Genomic DNA, 10,801 nt, shown 5'->3' with positions numbered 1-10,801 from the left:
ACTTCTTAGGCCCTAACTATTCGATCTGGTGGAACAACGCCCTAGAGTGAGGCCTAGGTTGCCCGAAACGTAGAAATGACCATAACTTTCACACTGGTTGCAACTATTCGTTTTATACAATGGAAAAACTGTTGCATCTTTATCGTATTTTATGCTTCTGGCGTTGACTTCTAAGGCCCTGGCTATTCGATCTGGTGGAGCAACGCCCTGGAGTGAAACCTAGGTTGCTCGGAACGTAGAAATGACCATTACTTTCACACTGTTTGCAATTATTCATTTTATACGATGGCAAAGCTGTTGTATTTATATTGTATTTTATGCTCCTGGCGTTGACTTCTAAGGCCGTAGTTATTAGATGTGGTGGAGCAACGCCCTAGAGTGACGCCTAGGTTGCCCGGAAAGTAGAAATGGCCATTACTTTCACACTGGTTGCAATTACTTCTGATACACGATGGAAAAGCTGTTGTATCTTTATTGTATTTTATGCTTCAGGCGTTGACTTCTAAGGCCGGAGCTATTCGATCTTGTGGAGCAACGCCCTAGAGTTAAGCCTAAGGTGCCCGCAACGAAGAAATGGCCATAACTTTCACACTGTTTGCAAATATACATTATATACGATTGAAAAGCTGTTGTATTTATATTGTATTTTATGCTCCTGGCGTTGACTTCTAAGGCCGTAGTTATTAGATGTGATGGAGCAACACCCTGGAGTGAAGCCTAGATTGCACGGAACGTAGAAATGACCATTACGTTCACACAGGTTGCAATTATTCCTGTTATATGATGGAAAAACTGTTGCATCTCGATTGTATTTTATGCTTCTGGCGTTGACTTCTAAGGCCCTATCTATTCGATCTGGTGGAGCAACGCCCTAGAGTGAAGCCTAGGTTGCCCGCAACGTAGAAATGACCATAACTTCCACACTGGTTGCAATTATTCCTGGTATACGATGGAAAAGCTGTTGTACCTTTATTGTATTTTATGCTTCAGGCATTGACTTCTAAGGCCGGAGCTATTCGAAGTGGTGGAGGTACTCCCGAGAGTGAGGCCTAGGTTACGCGGATCGTAGAAATAACTATTACTTTCACACTGTTTGCAAATATACATTATATGCGATGGAAAAGCTGTTGTATTTATGTTGTATTTTATGCTTCCGGCGTTGACTTCTAAGGGCCTAAATATTCGGTCTGGTGGAGCAACGCCCTAGAGTGAAGCCTAGGTTGCCCGGCACGTAGAAATGACCATTCCTTTCACACTGGTTACAATTATTCCTGTTATACGATGAAAAATATGTTTTATTTTTGTTGTATTTTATGCTTCAGGCGTTGACTTCTATGGCCGTAGCTATTCGATCTGGTGGAACAACGCCCTAGAGTGAAGCCTAGGTTGCCTCGATCGTAGAAATGACCATCACTTTCACACTGGTTGCAATTATTCGTTTTATACGATGGTATACTGTTGTGCATATATCGTGGTTTATGCTTCTGGCGTTGACATCTTAGGCCCTAACTATTCGATCTGGTGGAACAACGCCCTAGAGTGAAGCCTAGGTTGTCAGGAACGTAGAAATGACCATATCTTTCACACTCGCTGCAATTATACCTGTTATACGATGGAAAAACTGTTGTATTTATATTGTATCTTATGCTTCTGGCGTTGACTTCTAAGGCCCTAACTATTCGATCTGGCGGATCAACGCCCTAGAGAGAAGCCAAGGTTGACCGGAACGTAGAAGTGACCATAACTTTCACACTGGTTGCAACTATTCGTTTCATACGATGGAAAAGCTGTTGCATTTATATTGTATTTTATGCTTCTGGCGTTGACTTCTTAGGCCCTAACTATTCGATCTGGTGGAACAACGCCCTAGAGTGAAGCCTAGGTTGCCCGAAACGTAGAAATGACCATAACTTTCACACTGGTTGCAACTATTCGTTTTATACAATGGAAAAACTGTTGCATCTTTATCGTATTTTATGCTTCTGGCGTTGACTTCTAAGGCCCTGGCTATTCGATCTGGTGGAGCAACGCCCTGGAGTGAAACCTAGGTTGCTCGGAACGTAGAAATGACCATTACTTTCACACTGTTTGCAATTATTCGTTTTATACGATGGAAAAACTTTTATATTTATTTTGTATTTGGTGCTACTGTGGCTGACTTCTTAGGCCCTAACTATTGGATCTGGTGGACCAACGCCCTAGAGTGAATCCAAGGTTGCGCGGATCGTAGAAATGACCATATCGTTCACACTGGTTGCAATTATTCCTGTTACACGATGGAACAACTGTTGTATTTATATTGTATTCTATGCTTCTGGCGTTGCTTTCTAAGGCCCTAACTATTCGGTCTGGTGGACCAACGCCCTAGAGTGAATCATAGGTTGCTCGGAACGTAGAAATGACCACAACTTTAACACTGGTAGCAATTATTCCTTCTATACGACGTAAAAGCCGTTGTGTTTATATTGTATTTTATGCTTCTGGCGCTGACTTCTAAGACCCTAACTATTCGATCTGGTGGAGCAACGCCCTAGAGTGAAGCCTAGGTTGCTCGGAACGTGGATATGACCATTACTTTCACACTGTTTGCAAATATACATTATATGCGATGGAAAAGCTGTTGTATTTATAACGTATTTTATGCTTCTGTCGTTGACTTCTTAGGCCCTATCTATTTGATCTGGTGGAGCAACGACCTAGAGTGAAACCTAGGCTGCCGGGAACGTAGAAATGACCATTACTTTCACACTGTTTGCAATTATTCCTGTTATACGATGGAAAAACTGTTCTATTTATGTTGTATTTTATGCTTCGGGCATTGTCTTCTAAGGCCCTAACCAATCGATGTGGTGGAGCAACGCCCTAGAGTGAAACCTAGGTTACCCGGAACGTAGAAATGACCAGTACTTTCACACTGTTTGCAGTTATTCCTGTTATACGATGGAAAAACTGTTGCATCTTTATTGTATTTTATGCTTCTGGCGTTGACTTCTAAGGCCCTAACTATTCGATCAGGTGGTGCAACGCCCTAGAGTGAAGCCTAGGTTGCTCGGAATGTAGAAATGACCATAACTTTCACACTGGTTGCAATTATTCATTTTATACCATGGAAAAACTGTTGTACTTATATTGTATTTTATTCTTATGGCGTTGTATTCTAAGTCCCTAGCTATTCCATCTGGTGGAGCAACGCCCTAGAGTGAAACCAAGGTTACCCGGAACGTAGAAATGACCAGTACATTCATACTGTTTGCAGTTATTCCTGTTATACGATGGAAAAACTTTTGCATCTTTATTGTATTTTATGCTTCTGGCGTTGACTTCTAAGGTCCTAGCTATTCGGTTTGGTGGAGCAACGCCCTAGAGTGGAGCCCAGGTTGACCGGTACGTAGAAATGACCATTACTTTCACACTCTATGCAAATATACATTATATACAATGGAAAATCTGTTGTATTTATGTTGTATTTTATGCTTCTGGCGTTGACTTCTTAGGCCCCAACTATTTGATCTGGTGGAGCACCGCCCTAGAGTGAAGCCTAGGTTGCCCGGAACGTAGAAATGACCATAACTTCCACACTGGTTGCAATTATTCGTTTTATACGATGGAAAAGCTGTTGTATTTATATCGTATTTTATGCTTCTGGCGTTGAATTCTTAGGCCCTGACTATTCCATCTGGTGGAACAACGCCCTAGGGTAAAGCCCAGGTTGCACGGAACGTAGAAATGCCTATAACTGTCACACTGGAAGCAATTATTCGTTTTATACGATGGAAAAACTGTTTTACTTATTTTGTATTTTATGCTTCGGGCGTTGACTTCTAAGGCCCTAACTAATCGATCTAGTGGAGCAACGCCCTAGAGTGAAGCCTAGGTTGCCGGAACGTAGAAATGACCATAACTTTCACACTGGTTGCTATCATTCGTTTTATACGATGGAAAAGCTGTTACATTTATATTGTAATTTATGCTTCTGGCGTTGACTTCTTAGGCCCTAACTGTTCGATCTGGTGGAAAAACGCCCTAGAGTGAAGCCTAGGTTGCCCGGAACGTAGAAATGACCATCACTTTCAATCTGTTTGCAAATATTCCTGTTATATGATGGAAAAACTGTTGTATTTTTATTGCATTTTATTCTTCGGGCATTGACTTCTAAGCTCCTAACTATTCAATCTGTTGGAGCGACGCCCTAGGGTGAAGCCTGGGTTGCCCGGAAAGTAGAAATGACCATAACTTTCACACTGGTTGCAATTATTCGTTTTGTACGATGGAAAAGCTGTTGCACCTTTACTGTATTTTATTCATCTGGGGTTGACTTCTAAGGCCGTAGCTATTAGATGTGGTGGAACAACGCCCCAGAGTGACGCCTAGGGTGCTCGGAACGTAGAAATGACCATAACTTTCACACTGGTTGCAATTACTCGTTTTATACGATGGAAAAGCTGTTGTATTTATATTGTATTTTATGCTTCTGGCGTTGACTTCTAAGGCCCTAGCTACTCGATCTAGTGGAGCAACGCCCTAGAGTGAAGCCTAGGTTTCCCGGAACGTAGAAATGACCATCACTTTCATACTGGTTGCAATTAATCCTGTTATACGATGGAAAAACTGTTGTATTTTTATTGCATTTTATGCTTCAGGCGTTGACTTCTAAGGCCGGAGCTATTCGAAGTGGTGGAGCTACTCCCGAGAGTGAAGCCTAGGTTACGCGGATCGTAGAAATAACTATTACTTTCACACTGTTTGCAAATATACATTATATGCGATGGAAAAGCTGTTGTATTTATGTTGTATTTTATGCTTCCGGCGTTGACTTCTAAGGGCCTAACTATTCGGTCTGGTGGAGCAACGCCCTAGAGTGAAGCCTAGGTTGCCCGGCACGTAGAAATGACCATTACTTTCAGACTGGTTGCAATTATTCGTTTTATACGATGGAAAAACTGTTATATTTATTTTGTATTTGGTGCTACTGTCGCTGACTTCTTAGGCCCTAACTATTGGATCTGGTGGACCAACGCCCTAGAGTGTATCCAAGGTTGCGCGGATCGTAGAAATGACCATATCGTTCACACTGGTTGCAATTATTCCTGTTACACGATGGAACAACTGTTGTATTTATATTGTATTTTATGCTTCTGGCGTTGCTTTCTAAGGCACTAACTATTCGGTCTGGTGGACCAACGCCCTAGAGTGAATCATAGGTTGCTCGGAACGTAGAAATGACCACAACTTTAACACTGGTTGCAATTATTCCTTCTATACGACGTAAAAGCCGTTGTGTTTATATTGTACTTTATGCTTCTGGCGCTGACTTCTAAGACCCTAACTATTCCATCTGGTGGAGCCACGCCCTAGAGTGAGGCCTAGGTTGCTGGGAACGTGGAAATGACCATTACTTTCACACTGTTTGCAAATATACATTATATACGATGGAAAAGCTGTTGTATTTATATTGTATTTTATGCTTCTGGCGTTGACTTCTTAAGCCCTATCTATTGGATCTGGTGGACCAGCGCCCTAGAGTGAAGCCTAGGTTGCCCGGAACGTAGAACATACCATTACCTTCACACTGGTTGCAATTATTCCTGGTATACGATGGAACAACTGTTTCATCTTCATTGTATTTAATGCTTCTGTCGTTGACTTCTAAGGCCCTAACTATTCGATCTGGTGGAGCAACGCCCTACAGTGGAGCCTAGGTTGCCCGGAACGTAGAAATGACCATAACCTTCACACAGGTTGCAATTAGCCGTGCTATACGATGGAAAAGCTGTTGCATCTTCATTGCATTTTATGCTTCTGGCGTTGACTTCTAATGCCCTAACTATTCGATCTGTTGGAGCAACGCCTTAGAGTGAAGCCTAGGTTGCTCGGGATGAAGAAATGACCATAACTTTCACACTGGTTGCAATTATTCGTTTTATACAATGGAAAAACTGTTGCATCTTTATCGTATTTTATGCTTCTGGCGTTGACTTCTAAGGCCCTGGGTATTCGATCTGGTGGAGCAACGCCCTAGAGTGAAGCCTAGGTTGCCCGGAACGGTGAAATGACCATTACTTTCACACTGGTTGCAGTTATTCCTGTTATACGATGGAAAAACTGTGGCATTTTAATTGTATTTTATTCTTCTGGCGTTGAATTCTAAGTCCCTAATTATTCGATCTCGTGGAGCAACGCCGTAGAGTGAAGCCTAGGTTGCCAGAAACGTAGAAATGACCATTACTTTCACACTGTTTGCAAATATACATTATATACGATGGAAAAGCTGTTGCATTTATATTGTATTTTATGCTTCTGGCGTTGACTTCTTAGGCCCTAACTATTTTATCTGGTGGAGCACCGCCCTACAGTGAAGCCTAGGTTGCCCGGAACGTAGAACATACCATTACCTTCACACTGGTTGCAATTATTCCTGGTATACGATGGAACAACTGTTTCATCTTCATTGTATTTAATGCTTCTGGCGTTGACTTCTAAGGCCCTAACTATTCGATCTGGTGGAGCAACGGCCTACAGTGAAGCCTAGGTTGCCCAGAACGTAGAAATGACCATAACCTTCACACAGGTTGCAATTAGCCGTGCTATACGATGGAAAAGCTGTTGCATCTTCATTGCATTTTATGCTTCTGGCGTTGACTTCTAATGCCCTAACTATTCGATCTGTTGGAGCAACGCCTTAGAGTGAAGCCTAGGTTGCTCGGAATGAAGAAATGACCATAACTTTCACACTGGTTGCAATTATTCGTTTTATACAATGGAAAAACTGTTGCATCTTTATCGTATTTTATGCTTCTGGCGTTGACTTCTAAGGCCCTGGGTATTCGATCTGGTGGAGCAACGCCCTAGAGTGAAACCTAGGTTGCTCGGAACGTAGAAATGACCATTACTTTCACACTGTTTGCAATTATTCATTTTATACGATGGCAAAGCTGTTGTATTTATATTGCATTTTATGCTCCTGGCGTTGACTTCTAAGGCCGCAGTTATTAGATGTGGTGGAGCTACGCCCTAGAGTGACGCCTAGGTTGCCCGGAAAGTAGAAATGGCCATTACTTTCACACTGGTTGCAATTACTTCTGATACACGATGGTAAAGCTGTTGTACCTTTATTGTATTTTATGCTTCAGGCGTTGACTTCTAAGGCCGGAGCTATTCGATCTGGTGGAGCTACGCCCTAGAGTGAAGCCTAGGTTGCCCGGCACGTAGAAATGACCATTACTTTCAGACTGGTTGCAATTATTCGTTTTATACGATGGAAAAACTGTTATATTTATTTTGTATTTGGTGCTACTGTCGCTGACTTCTTAGGCCCTAACTATTGGATCTGGTGGACCATCGCCCTAGAGTGAATCCAAGGTTGCGCGGATCGTAGAAATGACCATATCGTTCACACTGGTTGCAATTATTCCTGTTACACGATGGAACAACTGTTGTATTTATATTGTATTTTATGCTTCCGGCGTTGCTTTCTAAGGCCCTAACTATTCGGTCTGGTGGACCAACGCCCTAGAGTGAATCATAGGTTGCTCGGAACGTAGAAATGACCACAACTTTAACACTGGTTGCAATTATTCCTTCTATACGACGTAAAAGCCGTTGTGTTTATATTGTATTTTATGCTTCTGGCGCTGACTTCTAAGACCCTAACTATTCGATCTGGTGGAGCCACGCCCTAGAGTGAGGCCTAGGTTGCTGGGAACGTGGAAATGACCATTACTTTCTCACTGTTTGCAAATATACATTATATGCGATGGAAAAGCTGTTGTATTTATGTTGTATTTTATGCTTCCGGCGTTGACTTCTAAGGGCCTAACTATTCGGTCTGGTGGAGCAACGCCCTAGAGTGAAGCCTAGGTTGCCGGAACGTAGAAATGACCATAACTTTCACACTGGTTGCTATCATTCGTTTTATACGATGGAAAAGCTGTTACATTTATATTGTAATTTATGCTTCTGGCGTTGACTTCTTAGGCCCTAACTGTTCGATCTGGTGGAAAAACGCCCTAGAGTGAAGCCTAGGTTGCCCGGAACGTAGAAATGACCATCACTTTCAATCTGTTTGCAAATATTCCTGTTATATGATGGAAAAACTGTTGTATTTTTATTGCATTTTATGCTTCGGGCATTGACTTCTAAGCTCCTAACTATTCAATCTGTTGGAGCGACGCCCTAGGGTGAAGCCTAGGTTTCCCGGAAAGTAGAAATGACCATAACTTTCACACTGGTTGCAATTATTCGTTTTGTACGATGGAAAAGCTGTTGCACCTTTACTGTATTTTATTCATCTGGGGTTGACTTCTAAGGCCGTAGCTATTAGATGTGGTGGAACAACGCCCCAGAGTGACGCCTAGGGTGCTCGGAACGTAGAAATGACCATAACTTTCACACTCGTCGCAATTACTCGTTTTATACGATGGAAAAGCTGTTATATTTATATTGTATTTTATGCTTCTGGCGTTGACTTCTAAGGCCCTAGCTACTCGATCTAGTGGAGCAACGCCCTAGAGTGAAGCCTAGGTTTCCCGGAACGTAGAAATGACCATCACTTTCATACTGGTTGCAATTAATCCTGTTATACGATGGAAAAACTGTTGTATTTTTATTGCATTTTATGCTTCGGGCGTTGACTTCTAAGGCCCTAACCATACGATCTGGTGGACTAACGCCCTAGCGAGAAGCCTAGGTTGCCCGGAACGTAGAAATGTCCATAACTTTCATACTGGTTGCAATTCTTCGTTTTATACGATGGAATAGCTGTTGTATTTATATTGTATTTTATGCCCCTGGCGTCGACTTCTTGCGCCCTAACTATTCGATCTGGTGGAACAACGCCCTAGAGTGAAGCCTAGGTTGCCCGTATCGTAGAAATGACCATCACTTTCACGCTGGTTGCTATAATTCGTTTTATACGATGGAAAAACTGTTGTATTTATATTGTATTTTATGTTTCGGGCGTTGACTTCAAAGATTCTAGCTATTCGATCTGATGGAGCAACGCCCTAGAGTGAAGCCTATGTTGCCCGGAACGGTGAAATGACCATTACTTTCACACTGGTTGCAGTTATTCCTGTTATACGATGGAAAAACTGTGGCATTTTAATTGTATTTTATTCTTCTGGCGTTGAATTCTAAGTCCCTAATTATTCGATCTCGTGGAGCAACGCCGTAGAGTGAAGCCTAGGTTGCCCGAAACGTAGAAATGACCATTACTTTCACACTGTTTGCAAATATACATTATATACGATGGAAAAGCTGTTGCAATTATATTGTATTTTATGCTTCTGGCGTTGACTTCTTAGGCCCTAACTACTTTATCTGGTGGAGCACCGCCCTACAGTGAAGCCTAGGTTGCCCGGAACGTAGAACATAACATTACCTTCACACTGGTTGCAATTATTCCTGGTATACGATGGAACAACTGTTTCATCTTCATTGTATTTAATGCTTCTGGCGTTGACTTCTAAGGCCCTAACTATTCGATCTGGTGGAGCAACGCCCTACAGTGAAGCCTAGGTTGCCCGGAACGTAGAAATGACCATAACCTTCACACAGGTTGCAATTAGCCGTGCTATACGATGGAAAAACTGTTGCATCTTCATTGCATTTTATGCTTCTGGCGTTGACTTCTAATGCCCTAACTATTCGATCTGTTGGAGCAACGCCTTAGAGTGAAGCCTAGGTTGCTCGGAATGAAGAAATGACCATAACTTTCACACTGGTTGCAATTATTCGTTTTATACATTGGAAAAACTGTTGCATCTTTATCGTATTTTATGCTTCTGGCGTTGACTTCTAAGGCCTGGGTATTCGATCTGGTGGAGCAACGCCCTAGAGTGAAACCTAGGTTGCTCGGAACGTAGAAATGACCATTACTTTCACACTGTTTGCAATTATTCATTTTATACGATGGCAAAGCTGTTGTATTTATATTGTATTTTATGCTCCTGGCGTTGACTTCTAAGGCCGCAGTTATTAGATGTGGTGGAGCAACGCGCTAGAGTGACGCCTAGGTTGCCCGGAAAGTAGAAATGGCCATTACTTTCACACTGGTTGCAATTACTTCTGATACACGATGGTAAAGCTCTTGTACCTTTATTGTATTTTATGCTTCAGGCGTTGACTTCTAAGGCCGGAGCTATTCGATCTGGTGGAGCTACGCCCTAGAGTGAAGCCTAGGTTGCCCGGAACGTAGAAACGACCATTACTTTCACACTGTTTGCAAATATACATTATATACGATGGAAAAACCGTTGTATTTATATTGTATTCTATGCTTCTGGCGTTGACTTCTTAGGCCCTAGCTATTCGACCTGGTGGAGCGACGCCCTAGAGTGAAGCCTAGATTGCACGGAACGTAGAAATCACCATTACCTTCACACTGGTTGCAATTATTCCTGTTATACGATGGAAAAACTGTTGCATCTTTACTGTATTTTATGCTTCTGGCGTTGACCTCTAAGGCCCTATCTATTCGATCTGGTGGAGCAACGCCCTAGAGTTAAGCCTAGGGTGCCCGCAACGAAGAAATGCCCATAACTTTCACACTGTTTGCAAATATACATTATATACGATTGAAAAGCTGTTGTATTTATATTGTATTTTATGCTCCTGGCGTTGACTTCTAAGGCCGTAGTTATTAGATGTGATGGAGCAACACCCTGGAGTGAAGCCTAGATTGCACGGAACGTAGAAATGACCATTACCTTCACACAGGTTGCAATTATTCCTGTTATATGATGGAAAAACTGTTGCATCTCGATTGTATTTTATGTTTCTGGCGTTGACTTCTAAGGCCCTA

This window comes from Calliopsis andreniformis, unplaced genomic scaffold (assembly GCF_051401765.1).
Source record: "Calliopsis andreniformis isolate RMS-2024a unplaced genomic scaffold, iyCalAndr_principal scaffold0017, whole genome shotgun sequence".
Taxonomy (NCBI): Eukaryota; Metazoa; Arthropoda; class Insecta; order Hymenoptera; family Andrenidae; genus Calliopsis; species Calliopsis andreniformis.
The sequence above is the reverse complement of the archived record's forward strand: the minus strand, read 5'-3'. Positions refer to the sequence as shown.